Genomic DNA, 15,323 nt, shown 5'->3' with positions numbered 1-15,323 from the left:
AGTGAGAGGGTGGGGCCCCTTATTTAAGTCCTGGAGTCAGCATTCAAGTGAACACTCATCTACTTACCCTAAAGTCGAGAATGAGTGAATTCCATCTTGTGTAGTTATGTTTACAGCTCCCCACTCGGTCTCGCCCCCACTTGTTCTCACCCATACAAATCAAAGGACGAGCCCTAATAGGCAGGAATCCATAACTCACTCAGGATTGAGATTGAGTTACCTGATCATCTTATTGAAATATTAATTTATTAGCTAGCAGTGTTATAGCTAAAGATTAATTATTTCGTGGTCCGGTCTTATACAAACTCATTGTATAGAATACCCCCACTCGCATGTCTCCACACGAATGACCTGGATCAAGTCATTTGTAACTATGAAAAAGCGAGTCGTATCCATAGTGTTACCAGGATAAGGTACCCAACTTTATCTATGTACTATAGACCCTTTAGGTTACTATTGAAACACTATCCACATGTTTATTGAATATATACTGTATATATATACACTATATATCAAATATATACTTTGTATATTAAATATATACTATAGACCTGTTATATACTGTTCTAGTTACATGACATAACTTTAGAGGTTTGTTTATTGGATTTGAGTTAATGCAATTCTAAAAGAAACATCAATAACAACTCTATTGAATGAATATTTGTTTTATGTTTACAAACCATGAGTTTGGGGCATAAAACACAACAAGTATCACAGATCGGCTTCGAACAAGGGTGGGTTAACTCTGAATGTTGCCGGAATGAAGAAAAACAAACGAAACTCATTGGGCTTGATGGATCTTGGTTGTTCGAGGTCGTTGGAGTTGGAGAGCATTGACAAACTTCTCTGTTCGTTGAGCACCATCGTGGGTCGTTAGCCACCGCCACAGATCGACGTCGATCGGGAGTTCCAACTGCTACAGGTTGCGTCGCCGCACCGTTTTGCTGAGGATCTCACTGGATTTGTCAACTGCTACCAATGTTGTCGAGTATTGAAGGAACCGCGCTGCCGTGGATATCTGTGGGGGACGTCACGCCAGCTTGCGTATTCACGAACCATATCGCAACACTGCTTGCAAAATTAGTCGCGTCGACAATCGTTCGAGTCGTGGGTCTTCTCGTCGTGCAACTGCTGGTAGATGTGAGGTTGCACCGCTATTGCTATGGGTTCATCGGAGAGAGAAACTGTCGGTCGCCGGTGTCTATGGTGGGCAGAGGGACGCCGATGCTGGAAAAGGAGGTTGGGGTGTGGGTGGCGACTGGAAGGAGCGGGGATAAGATGTTAGGGTTTTTTATTTGTTTTCCTTTTTTTATTTAATTCAATTTCTTTAGTTTGCTTTAAAACTAAAAAAGCCAACATTCCCAATCTTAAATAAAACCCTTCTTTTAAGTTGTTTTAAAACTAAAAACCCCAACTCCTAATTAAGCCAAGAAACTAAAATTCTATTTTCAAAGAAATCTAACCGCCCAAAACCCAAAATGACAAAATGTTAATGGCCTTAAAAAGGGGAAAAACCCTAATCCTTTTCCATAAAAGAAAACGTATTTCAAATATGTTGGGAAATTTATTTTATGGATTAACTAAATTTTAGAACCCAGGAATAAAAATCAAAAGGGAGAAAATCAAATTTCCAAAACTTTGAATTAAGATTTAAGTAAAATCTATTTCCAAAATTATAAATCTTAATTTACCTAAATCCAACAAAAATAAACTTGATTATGATTTACACAAAATTAAAACTCCAAGATAAGAAGTTCCAAGAATTTCACTTAATGAAAAAGGGAGAAATCAAAAGTCACAAATTAAATCATAAAATAAAACTAACGCAAGAACGCGGGGTGTTACAGACTACCCACCTTAAAAAAACTTTCATCCTTTGAAAGTTGACTGGTCGCACTACTCTAAACGTCAGGGCGTTACAAATCCACTCTGTATTTATGCATAATTATTAAACCTTTCTCTCTCTTCAACAATATGTAAACACATTTAACAAAATATTAAAGGAAGATGTTGTTTTCATACCCAAACATGCTAAAAAATAAGCTTTTTACCCTGAAATGTCAAATTCTTCACACTCTCGAACTTAGCTATTTGCTTATCCCAAGCAAAAACAACAACTGAACTCTAATAAAAAAATGCTAAACGGATGAATGAATCACAATCCATATGGTCTAAGCCAATGATTTATATTTCTTTCAAGAAGCTAAATTTTCTAACCTTAATCTAAAGCCAAAGCCAAGTTGTGATAAACCATATTTGTTTTGCAAATAAAATTATTTCCAAACCTCCTTTTTTAAACCAAAAGCTTTTTACAATACTAAGGAATTTGCAACAATATATATAGCATGCGTCACGAGGTTATACTAGGTTGTAAAGCTAGTACCTCAAGATTGCTTTGCCACTCAACCTAAACTACATGAATATATATTGGGACTCACAATAAATTTAGGTGCATTTTCTTGCTGCACAATTTTCCTACTACTGTTTTATTCTCTCACTTAATTATCTTTTCTCCGTTCTTACTTTCTCACTAGCAAGCGATGAATCTTCTTATTTATTTTTTATAGGACTATTTTTTTTTATCTCTTTTGTTTCTTTTGCAAATAACTCCATTTTAACAAGACTCTTATTCTTCATTTTCTTTTGACTGTTTTCTCAAAAAGTAAAAAAAAAAATGGCATGATTTTTTTGGATTTAAATAGCATTTTCTTTCTAAATAAGAAAGAAAAACACTAACCTCCCCAAACTTGGAAACAGTGTCGTCGCTGGGAAAATATTTTTTAGAGATGCACAAATTTTTCAACAAAATGGAAAAGGACTTCGTACAATATTTAACAAAACATAAAAACATTTCATTAACAAAACAAAATAGAAAATGAAGTATCTTGATCATATGACTAAGAAATCTAATTAATGCACATCCTTAATTTCCTTCATCTACATGAGACACATACAAAAAAACAAAAAGAAAGGGATCATTCAAATGATAAGCATGCTTTTCTTTACCATATTGCCATTGTAGAAATAAGGGATATGACACACTTGATGCACATGGCAATTAGACAGACTAAGGCTTACACAATCATCTTCAACATACATGCATCTTAAAACAAAGACAAACCTAACTAAGTTAAAAAAAAAAAAAATAAAACAATCCTAATAATAAAAAAAAGGCTAACCTACTCATAATTTTCCATATTTTCCATAAGAGAGTGTTTTGTGGTATAATTTGGGTAATTATGGTGTGCAAATGTAAGAATCCTTGATAAAATAGAAAGAAAATAAAATAAGTTAGTGAAGTAAGAGCCCGAGCTATTTAGAATCCTACATATCCTTAATTTGAATGCAGTTCAGCTTATTATCTGGTTATTTCGACATGAATTGCATAATTAAGGATGTTTAAGCTGATGGTTACGAAGGCTGTTAAAGAGTTGTTAGAGCCTGAGAGAGAGTTTCTATGTTGGATCCTACCGGATGCTCTCGTATATATGACTATGCAGTAACTTATTGCCTGAGACTTAACCATGTCCGTACAACTTTCAAGTGTTGCCCTAAATTTAAGGGCCCGATGTAAAAAGGAAATTGTGCCCAGCCAAAAAAAACATGCGAGACAGGATAGAGAGTCCTTTTCATCATCAAAATCATAGAACATTCCTTACCAATTTTCAATAATAAAGCTGATAAAGAGAAAGCTGAACCTTGGGTCATCATTGAGTTGGGGGATTTTCCACCATTACTGAATCTTATTTACTCGATGGGCTCCATTTTTTGTTTCTACCTACTATCTCATTAACTTTTAACACCAACTAAATCCTACCTTCGAAGGGGATGAACTTGATGTAGCTTCCGATTACTTGTGTTTTAGTAGCTCTTTTTGCTGATTTAATAGAGGTGTTTCAATTCTTTCATCTTACTGATTTTGTTTGGCCTGCATGATTAGTTTGATAGCTCGTTTCAGACATGAAAAAGTCTTCTTCATGCATGTATTCCTCTATTTGTGTTAGATTCCTCTCTTTGAAGTACGATGGTGAGTACTCGAGGATGAGGCTCACCCTTTCGTGCCTATAAATTGTGTGTAATGCTTGTTTAATATACCGTGTAAGTTGAGTTTAAGCATGTTTCGGTATCTCGAGACAGAGCCATGACTGTTTGGGCATTCAACATTATGAGTTTGCTAAAACATTAGTTAGTCGTGAGTGAAATAATTTGAGTGATTCCTCCTCGATTTACATTTATATCGCATCATATAACGCATTTCTATTTCTTTTTCTATTTTGGATGCTGTAGCACAAATTCGCATATCATTTATATTTTTGCTCATTTACAATTTTATCATTTATTGTTATAGAGTTTCCCTTACCTTAATCCAAATATTTTTACATTTCTTGTGGGTATTTTGTTTGACTGAATCAAAGTATAACCTTAGTTCTTCTAGATATGACCTTGTTTTATACAACAACTCAGCATTTTGTGTACACTTGGACCAGCTTTCAAGTTAGTTATGGATAAACAACACCTACCAAAACTATTTTAAACTTAAAAAAAGAACTAAAAACAACAAATAAGGAGAAAGGGGACTCCCTTAGTTATCTTCAGAACTAGTTTCATAAAATTTAGATTATCTTCATCCGAACAGCATGTTGTTAGGCTATTTCAAGTTCACCTTCTTCTTCAGGTTCGATGGCAATAGAGTGGGATGCATTACCTCTCATAGGGCTGGTATATTTATTGCTTCATAAGAGCATGCATATGCAACATGTGTTCTCAACCTAGTGGAAGTAGTATCCAGTTTTTAAGCTTTCTTTTTTCCCTTTTTCAATTTATTTGCTAGATCAACTAGGCATATACCATCCTCCAAGTTTTCTACCATAGGCAAATTTTGTTCAAATGCAATAAAAACTCGAAATTGATGGGCACAAACCATTGTGTGGTAAAGTAGCAGTGGCGAAAGGATTCTTTGGGCACATCCACAAAACTGGATAGCTCCTCTCCAATGGGCGAACTAGTTGGCACGACCCGTCCCAAAACACCTACTAGTCCTGGAACAAGTTGCACCAACCATAGACCCCGACTAACTACGAAGTCAATGGTCAACTTCTTCTTATCTTTGACCTGAACTTTGACTAGCAAACTCTGAATGGATGCACGATAAAAAAAATAATCCCAAAAGAACGATCATTCTTACATCCCTTTTATACATTCTTTTCCTACCAACAGGGTGTAGATAAAATTTTTTACAAACCAACTAAATTACATACAAAGTGATATGCAACTCTTGAACTATCCTGAGTGGCAGAAGCTGAACTAAATTCTTCTTGAAACTCAAAAACTCAGATACTCAGGTACAATATGAGGGGAAAAAACAAAACATAAACAGTGAGCTGGGAAGCTCAGTGAGTGGTAAGTTAATAAGAAAATAATTTCGTAAAACTTTCTTTCAAAAACAATTGAAATTCCGCTCTTTAAAACAAACTGAAGTAATAACATTCTCATTTAAATCTCATAAAACTTGAGCAAATAAGATCTCAGTAAACTTTCGCAAACAACACTTTTCTTTCTACGCAAACTGAAAAGACAACGCTCCCAAGTCCAGGATTCGGCATCCGGATTTGGCCCTTATCGCCCCGGCATTCCCCTGCGTCCCCTGCGACCTAGTTACGCCAACTTCTCAACCTGCTATCAAACACATTCTAGATCATATTAAACATTCTTCTTCCAAACATAAAACAGATCGATAAAACTCAACACCACATATGTATCCGTATTCTATTCTGGTCTACTGGCATAGAGTAATCTCAATACACACAGCAGAATAATTCTGGTTTACTAACATAGAGTAATCTCAATACGCATAGCAGAATAATTCTCTCAACACGTGGAGTAAAATGGTCCCAAAGACCTTCTAATTCTGGGTATACTAGAGAAACACATTCACATAGTATACAGGTAATCACCTGGATACAATAACATAGTGGTTTGAAAACTTCTTTCTCAATCTCATAAACTGTTCTAAAATTCTTTCATTCTTCTTTCTAAGAACTTTTCTTTCTTTCTCAAATCATTTCTGAAATATTTCTTTGTAAACACATTTCATGAAATTCTAATATCATTTTTCTGAATTCTCAGAAACATTTCTAATTTCTCGAACAAACATATTTTCTTTCATTCTCAGCAGAAATGCTAAATTATACGTAATATATATAATTTCTCATAAATTGTATAATCAATAGATATCCAAAAACATTTAATAAAATAACCACTCACAAATCCTTCAAACTCGGTCGTCCTCTGTTCCAATTTCTGCCCGACTAGAAATATCGATTCAATACCAAATTAATTCATGCTTTAATCCAATTTGATTTCAATATATTCTTGTTTCCAATTGAAATTACATTATCTTCCAAATTAATCCACATAAATCCAATTTTTATAACTCATTCTCTCTATTTATCAACAACCCACATTTTCGTCTCTCATACTATTTACAAGTGGGACCCACATCCCATAATCAATTCTCTTTCTTCACCACCTTCTCACGTGAATAGCCCAAATTTCCAACATTTTCTTTTTCTTTTATTTAATTAAAAACCATTCTCTCTCTCCTCTACTATTGACCATCTTCTTCCTCTTCTTCTTCTTCTTCTTCTCTCTTCTCCAATCAAACCCACGAGTTCTTCCTTCTTCTTCCTCCCTAAATTCTCAAATTTTCTTTCTTTCTTTTTATTCTCTGCAATTTCTTCTAGCCCACACGTTTTCCCTTAATTTGTACCCAAAAGATCAAAGATTAATACTTAATTTCTCTCTATTTATCTACTCTTCTTCTCCATCTTCAAACTCTCTCATCTTTGTCCATTTTTGTTAGCCATTTACAGTCATTATTTTCCCTACAATAAACCTAAAGAAAACCCACAAAGCAGAATTTTATCCTCTTCAAACGATTGGGAGAGTTGCTGTTAGGGTTGACTTTTTACTGCAGAAACATGTGTTGGTAGCTCTGTTTGACCACGTTTTTTACCCATTTCCCATTATTATTTGCCAAAAAGGACCACATATTCTTAAAGTAGAACATACATAGATTATTTCTGCATAAAAGTCAAACTATGGTACTTTAGGAAAAATATGAGATAAATGCGGTCAAAGTTGGAAGAAAATAACAACATTCTGTTTTTTTTTTTTTTCAGAATTGCGCCTGACGCATTTTTGGAGGGCAATTTGTCAAAACGCACGTTTTGATTAATGAAGGGCAAGGAGGACATTTCCCACATGTTTAAAACCGTGAGTCCAAGTCCAAGTGAGGTGGTTAGGTGAATCTCAACCCTTTTCCACCTAAGATGGAGGGGAGTTTCAACCAACCTATGATGCTATAAAAGGAAGTCATCCATCCCTCAGCAAATCATCCCTTCCAAGCTTCATTTCATCTTCTTCTAGATGCTCTCTAGTTGTAGAATACGTTTTTAGGGTTTATGTTCATGTTCTAGTTGTTCATTTCTTTGTTTTTCACGCTTTTACCTTTCGTAGTGCTTTTAATTCGAGTTCTTACTTCCGTTCTTTGTTCATTCTGTTCTTTTAAAGTTCTTTAGCGAGTTTCAACTCCCCTCACGCTCGAGAGAGAAGAGAGTTAAGCTAGAACTTCTTGTACGACTCGTTTATTCATTTAAATTCAATGAAAAATACTTTCTTTATGTTTTCGTGCATTTACTTTCATTTAATTATGTTCAAAATTAGTTATCAACCTCCGTGTGGAATGCCTTAGTCAAAAGATTTGATTTTCAACACGCTCGGGATTTTGGCCAGATTGCGCCTGGCACTTTTTTGGGTTGGTTTCTAAAAACTTCTCTTTACATCTTTTTTCCATTTGGCCAGTGGGAACTTGATTTTTACACCAAAGCCCGACCTTGGGAAAGGTGAGTTAGGTAAAATAATAGGAAACCAATATGGGATGTGACTTAGGAATAAGCGCATAAAATATGGTCCTAGGAATAGGCCCTCTGACCCATAATGCAAATGAGTTGGTGGATATTCTCTAGGATTGTAATTACACATAGGAATATGATTGTAGGTTACCCTAGTCTCTGCAGCAACCAAAAGCGGTAGTGAAAGAGTAGAACTCAAATCCCAAGAAAAGTCAGGAATTGCGCCTGGTGCATTTTCCCAACATAGTGTGTTTTCCATGTTTTGCATCAAAACTAAGGTAGGAGACAAGGGAGGTTGAGTTGCATTAAATTGCCTTATAGTTAAAACCCCAAACAACAACATTTCACCGTTATTTTCTTCCTAAATCACAATTGCATATTTGAACTATTTCACTGCATTACTTGATTTTGAAAAGCAACAAGTCCCTGAGGATTCGACCTTGGATTACTTCCGAGTATTACTTGTGACCGTGTGCGCTTGCACGAGTCTCTAATCTTTTTAGAGGTAGAGAAAATCCCAACAGTTGCAAATACACAATTTCCTCTTAACAGTTCCTTAAACATAACAATAACCACCCATGAATACACAACTTTAAAGAGAAGAAAACTCATAGAGACGTTTCAACATCTAACTTCTTCCTTATTTATTTCCAAAACTTCCTTAATCACAAACATAGAATACTTACTAAATTTGAAACCCAAGTCTTAGCTCTCAAGCACATGAATTTTCCTCCTCTCCCCAACCTTCAAAGCCATGAGGAAGCAAACCATTTTTTTCCGTTTTTCTTTTCCTTCTTTCGTTCCCTTTCTTCTCTGTTTCCTTTTCTTTTTCTTTTTCGTTCTTTCTCTCTGTACTCCTTTCTTTTCTTCCTTCTTTCTTCTTTTCTTTTCTTTCATTTTCTTTTTTTTTCTAAAACACATGTCACACACATCATAACCCACACCATACACACGTGTCACCTAAAAACCAACCCAACTTTCTTTTCTTTTCTTCTTTTCTTTTCCTTTTTTTTTTTAAACTCCAAACGGTCCTTACACTAGTAATATTATGTTCAAAATAAGAAAGAGGAGCAAGTAGTTGTTGGTCAACAGCTGCCTCCTCATCACGGGTCAATGTACCATCTCCATTTTGTTCTCATGATTTCTATCATCCGTTAGACTTGTTATTTGAACTTCCGCAGCATCAAAACTTGATGGTGTACTGAACGAAACAGTGCCAATCACTACTAATCATTTAATTCCTTTATGTATTAGAATCCGAATGGGTCAGCCATTCTGTGTCATGTTCAGAATGTTCATCATCTTCTTATGCTCCCACAACACACTAATTTACATTAAGGAATGGGGAAAGGTGGAATGGGAAATGAAATAGGCTCGGTTTGGGATGTAATTTGGAAGGTCTCTAATTGTGGACCTCTCTTAAGTTCCTCTTATAACGACCTTTCCACTATGGCTTGCCACTCTTTAGTCACCTCATTAGTGTCCTCAATACTATACCTCTTTATTTACCCATCAAACAAACATTCTACCCCAGTTTTTCTTGTACATTTACCCCTCTATAATAATTCATACCGTCCACATTCTCCATCGACACAGATTTCTCTAAGGCACTCGATTGACTAGGTGTCGGGCATGCAACATCCTTTTTTGTAATTTCTAGCATTTGAATAATCGAATGGAGGTGAGGATCTTTGGAAGGGGACTTACTCCTTAAAAGTTGTGGTGGCTCTAATGGGACCAATCCGGGTGGTGTAGGCGACGGTGGATGGGTGGACGTTTTCCTTCCGTCATTTCATTTTTTATGAAGATAATACACCCTCCATTTGTTTTCTTTTAAAAAACGCACGATGAGGGAAATAAATCTGAGGTTTCTTGTTGGATAAAATAGGATTTGGAGGAGAAGATCATGAGATCTTGCTTTTGGAAGATATATTTGGGGATGAGTTATTGATTTGGGAAAGAAATAGCAAAAGCTAGGGTTTTGAGTGTGGGTTTAAGGAAGGTTTGGGTATTTATAGGTTGTGTTTTCCCATATTCCCACCAGAAATTTTATAAAAACAAGCACAATAAATTTTCTAATCAAAATCTTGGATTTCTTCGTTAAAATGTTATAATAACTTTATTAAACACCCAAATTTCTTGGTCCTACAGAAAATCTAAACTCACAATAATAATTAGAAATAACGTCAGCATCCAAAAGTCTAACTTAAAATACAAAAATCCAGCAAAAATAAACCCTAAAATTTTCAATTTTTTTGCTTCCAAAAGCGTCAGGCGTAATCTTAAAAATACCCATAATCCTTGCTTTTTTAAAATAAGAAAAATGAACTAAATCATAGAAACAACGAATTAATTGAAAAGGATAACTAAAAAATACAAAATCCAGAAAAAGTGAAAAATATATATTTTACACAAAAAATCCCTTGAATGCGAGCAAACTACGATTTTCTTTCATGATTAGGCATACTTAACAAAAAGATAGCTGATTCATCGGCACAACAGAGGACATGACATGAGTTAAGAAGCATACGGTATATGTATTGCAAAGCATTATATATGTGATTCATATTACATCTCAGCATGCAGTCCAACTAATAAAAAAAAATTATTAAATCTTACTACACTGTTCTCAATGACTAAGATGTCATCCACGTAAAGAACAAAAAAACTACTACACAATCAATTATATTATGGTATATACAAGTCATAATAACATTTAATCAAAGTCATATGATCCCTTCCAAACTCATTTTCAGCTTCATTTTATTTCTTCTTAATTATATAACTCGTTTTCATGCTTTCGATTTATGTTTTAGTTGTTATTTTCTTGTATTTTCATACGTTTGCTTACCGTGTCGCTTTTAATTCAAGTGATACCTTTTGTTCATTATTTATTCTGTTCTTCTTTAGTTCTTAAGTGAGTTTACACTCCCGTCACGTCCGAAAGAGAAGAGAGTCAAGCTAGAACTCCTTGTACGGCTTATTTATTCGTTTTAATTCAATGAAAATTACTTCTTTTTTGTTTTCATGCACTTTATTTCCTTCAACCATGCACTAGATTAGTTATCAAACTCTTTGTGGAATGCCTTAGTCAAAATGATTTGATTTTCAACATGCTCGGGATTTTACCTAGATTGCAACTGACACTTTTTTTGGTTGGTTTGTAAAAACTTCTCGTTACATCTTTTTTCCATTTGGCCAGTGGGAACTTGATTTATACAGTAAAGCCCAACCCTAAGAAGGGTGAGTTAGGTAAAATAAAATGAAACCAATATGAGATGTGACTTAGACATAAGCGCATAAAACATGGTCCTAGACATAGGCCCTCTGACCCATAATGCAAATGAGTTGATAATTATTCTCTAGGATTGTAATCACACATAGACATATGATTGTAGGTTATCTTAGCCTCTACAAAAATCAAAAGCGATAGTGAAAATGATGTGATCATATTTGACCCAAAGCTCCAAAATGCCATCTATACCAATAATGAAGAGAAGCTTGAAGAAAGACCACCCAAACGAAGAAAACTTCATTGGACCCATCAACAAATTTTTACCATATTGAAAGCCAATGAAGAACCTACTAGGGTCAAGAGGAAGCTTGGAAAGGAAGAGAAGCCAAGTGAGTGGCCCGATTTCAAGGACAAGCTCATTGAAAGGCCACTCGCCGCACGTACAGTTAGACGCAAGCCCCTACGCGCGCGCCTCTATCGAGCACACTACCTTGCCGTGCGAACCTCACAGCAGGCCTCCTACCGCACGCGTCTCTGCCTCAAAAACATCATACTGCATGGCCCATGCGCGCGCTGCATGCCCAAGCGTGCCTCGTCCGCCGCCCACGCCTACACGTCCATGCTTGTCACAGTGCCCCGATGCACCCCTGACTGTCGCACACGCCCGCGCGCCCACACCAGCCCCAGCACTCATGCACACCCTCACCTGCCGCATACGCTCGCGCACCCCTTGTCGGTTCGCAGGCACCTCACTCTGCCAGTGCCTGCGCACCTCTGCACACCCGTCAGCGCTCCTTCACGCACCCGCCGCACGCCCATCAGCGCCCAAAGCCAGCCACACTAGCCAGTGCCCTGCACCATGCCCGGTGCCAACTTTTCTTCGACGCGCCTACCAGCCTCTCATCTTGCCTTGCCCCCATGCCTCTCATCCTCCCTCTTCAGCAGCTCGGCCTTGGCTTCCACCTCGGCCTTTAGAATATCCACTTTAGAGCGAGCCTTCAGTAGCTCGCCCTTCATAGTGGTGGCAGCTTCCAGGGCAGCAAAGGAATTCTCCTTCTCCCTGGAGGCTAAAACTTCTCTTCCGTCCAGCTCGGCCTTCATCACCACGGCCAAATAAATGGAAGCGATAAATGCCTGCGAACACAAATCACGCAAAGGTCAGACCAAGCCACAAGTTGGGAAAACGAAAGTACTGAAGGAAGCAGGTCTAACCTCAGTGGCGTGGTCAATGGTCATTTGCAGTACGGACCCAGGATCACTTACAAACTTGGATGCCCTGCGAAGGCAGCGATCCAAGCACGATGCCGAGATGCGGGACACTTGGTCCTTCACCCCAGAGCTTGACGGTTCAATCCGGAACCGCATGGGCACATCAGACGTTCCCCCCATCTGAGCTTCGGGGTCGTCTACCAAGTCAGCGTGGCTCGTCGGCAAGATCCCACGAGGTCCGATTTCCAAGGAGGAAGTGGTCTTCTTCTTCTTCCTTCTCTTCTTCAAAGGAGACTCTCCCCTCACCTCGTTCAGGGGAGATACGTCCAGCGCCTCGGACTCGTCCCTTGGGCGCTCTTCTCCCCGGAGTGATCCCCAGTAAAGTCTAGCCCGATCACGGGAGTGGGAACTTCAGAAGATGGCCCAGCGTTGCCTTGGTCCGTAGGACGAGCCATAGCAGGGGTTGCAGGCTCAGTACCATCCACGGACTTAAGGGCGTGAGCACGACCCTTGGACTTGCGCTTCACGCTGTTAGTAAATCCACACACCATTGCTGCAAAGCAAATAAAGCAAAAAGTTAGAAATGAAAGTTAAAATACAAAATTGAAGTAAGGCCGAGCTCGACTTACCGAGTTCGGAGTTTGGCCTTGAAGCTTCAACCGGGCGCACCAAGGGGTTGTAGTCTAACAACCCCGACTCCAGAAGTAGCTTGTCAGTCACCAAAGTTCCGACCTTCCAGCCCCTTGGGAAGTGATCCTTGTAGTACTTGAGGGTGTCGAATGTGGCTTGAGTGAGCTCGGGAATCGGTTTGATTGATACTGCACAAGGCAAACGGAGGTTCGAGTTAGATATGAGAAGCAAAGGGTTAAAAGGATTAGAGCTACATAATAAAAGAAAAAGAAGCAAGAACGACTCCATACCTACGTTCCAAAACCTAGTGGGAACGTCAAAGAAGGTACTACCTGACTCGTCCTTTGCCAGCCATTCCCCAGAGGCAAAGAACCACTTCCCCACCCATCCTTTGATGGAGGTCGGCCCTTTGACTATACCACCCGCGCCTTTCCTTGCGCATATAATACTGACCTGGCTTCTTAGCTATTCTCTTGGCTTCGAAGCACCCAAGAAGCTGCTCGACACTTAGCAGTTCGGCCTCGTCCTCATCCCGAGCTCGCAACCAAAAAAGAATGGTCAGGGCAAAAATGACACTCCATCCATTGGGGGCCACTTGAGCAGGAGCCAGACCAGTTCGATTCAGGAACTCCTGGGCAAAGGGTTGAAGAGGAAGTCTGAGGCCGTACTGAAACATTTTCAAGTAAAGAGTGACCCACCCCTCTGGGGGGTTGTCAGCTCTTTCCCCTTCCTCCGGAATTCTAAGGAGGATGTCGTTTGGAATTTTAAACCCCCTATGGCGGGGTTCGAGATAGTGCTCGGACATTTTTGAAGGGTATTCCAAACCTTGGCCCGAGGTGGAAGTGTCACTATCCTCCCCATCGTCCGAAAATCTAAAGTTCTCTACCTCTTCCAGCTCGGACTCTAACCTAAGAGCTAAGTCCTCCCCAGAGTCACTTGGTTTGGGGGGCGAACTGCTTATTGTCCGACCTGCGCTTCCTAGGCTATCACTACTAGAAGGGGAAGACAAGAAAACCACCATATTTGAAAAGAAGAGTAAAACAAGAATGACTGACCTACGGAAGGTTCGAGCTGGTTTCAAATCGAACTCGAAGAATTCAGGGAACGTAAGATTTGACCTGAAATCTCGGAGCTATTTATAGCTAATCGGAAAAACCTCTACGCCGTACACGTATTGTTAAGAAACCCTTGAGAGTTGGATCTAAGAACCTTGCTAACGAACAAGACCCATAGAACTCAATCCCAAAAACCCGAAAACAAGTATGGAATCAACCCAAGGAAATGTTTAAGAACAGATTACCTTGATGATCAATATCAAGAGTAGAGAAAACTCGTTTCTAAACTCGTGATTCGAATCACTCCACAAGAGGTATGATCAACACCGCTTGAATGATCCTAACATGAAAATTCTAAAGACACAAGAAATTGCACAAGAAATGGGAGATAAAGCTCTCAACCAAGCTAATGAGAAAACTCACTTTTCATTAAACTTCAAATTGTGTTTACAACAAGACATCTCAAGGCTATATATAGCCATCCTAGCAAGCCATATGGAAAGTCTTAAGCAAATAAAAAGACTTGTAACTTACAAGAAATGAAAAGACTTGTAAATGAAAAGACATAACTTACAATAAATGAAAAGACAAGCAAATGAGAAAAGGTTAAGAACATGGAAAGCCAACCAAAATAAGTGCAATCCTGTCCATAATGAGGGATGTGAGTGTTTGACTTGGTTTTTGAATTGAATGAGTTGACTTTGACTTGTCTTGATGAAGTTGGCTTTGACCTTGACCAAGTGGACTTTAACTTGCCTTAAAAATACTTAAAAATGCATAACTTGCACCAAATTGAAGTGAATTGTTCCAACATCTTGCACATCTTCCTTTAATTCTCGTGTCGAGTTCACGAACGCTTGGACACGAAGTAGTAAGGCTTGTTGAAGTTTCCGAGCTCTTGATCTTGTAATCGGTCCATGAGGCATGACAAAGGGAGCTCATTGGTTCATATCACATGTAATGAACGAGTGGCCAGGATCATCTCGAAATACCTTGGACACGTGGAGGACGTTTATTGGCGTTCAAGAATTAAAATATCCCAGGTCCATCTCGAACCTGCCGAAGAAGTCGGGTTCGCCCATTGGGAAAAGGCTAAGTATACATGCCAAAGTCCGATCTGATTGGGGTTCGATCTGCTCGGAACCCGACAGGTCCGACATGAGAAAAAACATGTAACCGCCAGTCGTGAGTACTGTCGGATCCACCACCTCTAAATAGAGGACCTCATTTCACGCTCAAGTATCGAATCTCACCTCGAACTAAATACTGAGTCCGACCTAT

The 15,323-nt window shown here is 38.5% G+C and overlaps 1 pseudogene; it reads right to left on the bottom strand.

The window, feature by feature from the left end:
• The window catches only part of LOC148210277 (uncharacterized), a 31,904-nt pseudogene extending 20,041 nt beyond the window's left edge, over nt 1-11,863 (bottom strand).
• Nucleotides 11,864-15,323: the final 3,460 nt, after the last annotated feature.

This window comes from Momordica charantia, assembly GCF_013281855.1.
Source record: "Momordica charantia cultivar OHB3-1 chromosome 7 unlocalized genomic scaffold, Mcharantia_2.0 BLBB01000007.1, whole genome shotgun sequence".
NCBI lineage: Eukaryota > Viridiplantae > Streptophyta > Magnoliopsida > Cucurbitales > Cucurbitaceae > Momordica > Momordica charantia.
This window is presented reverse-complemented; position numbering and strand designations above follow the sequence as displayed.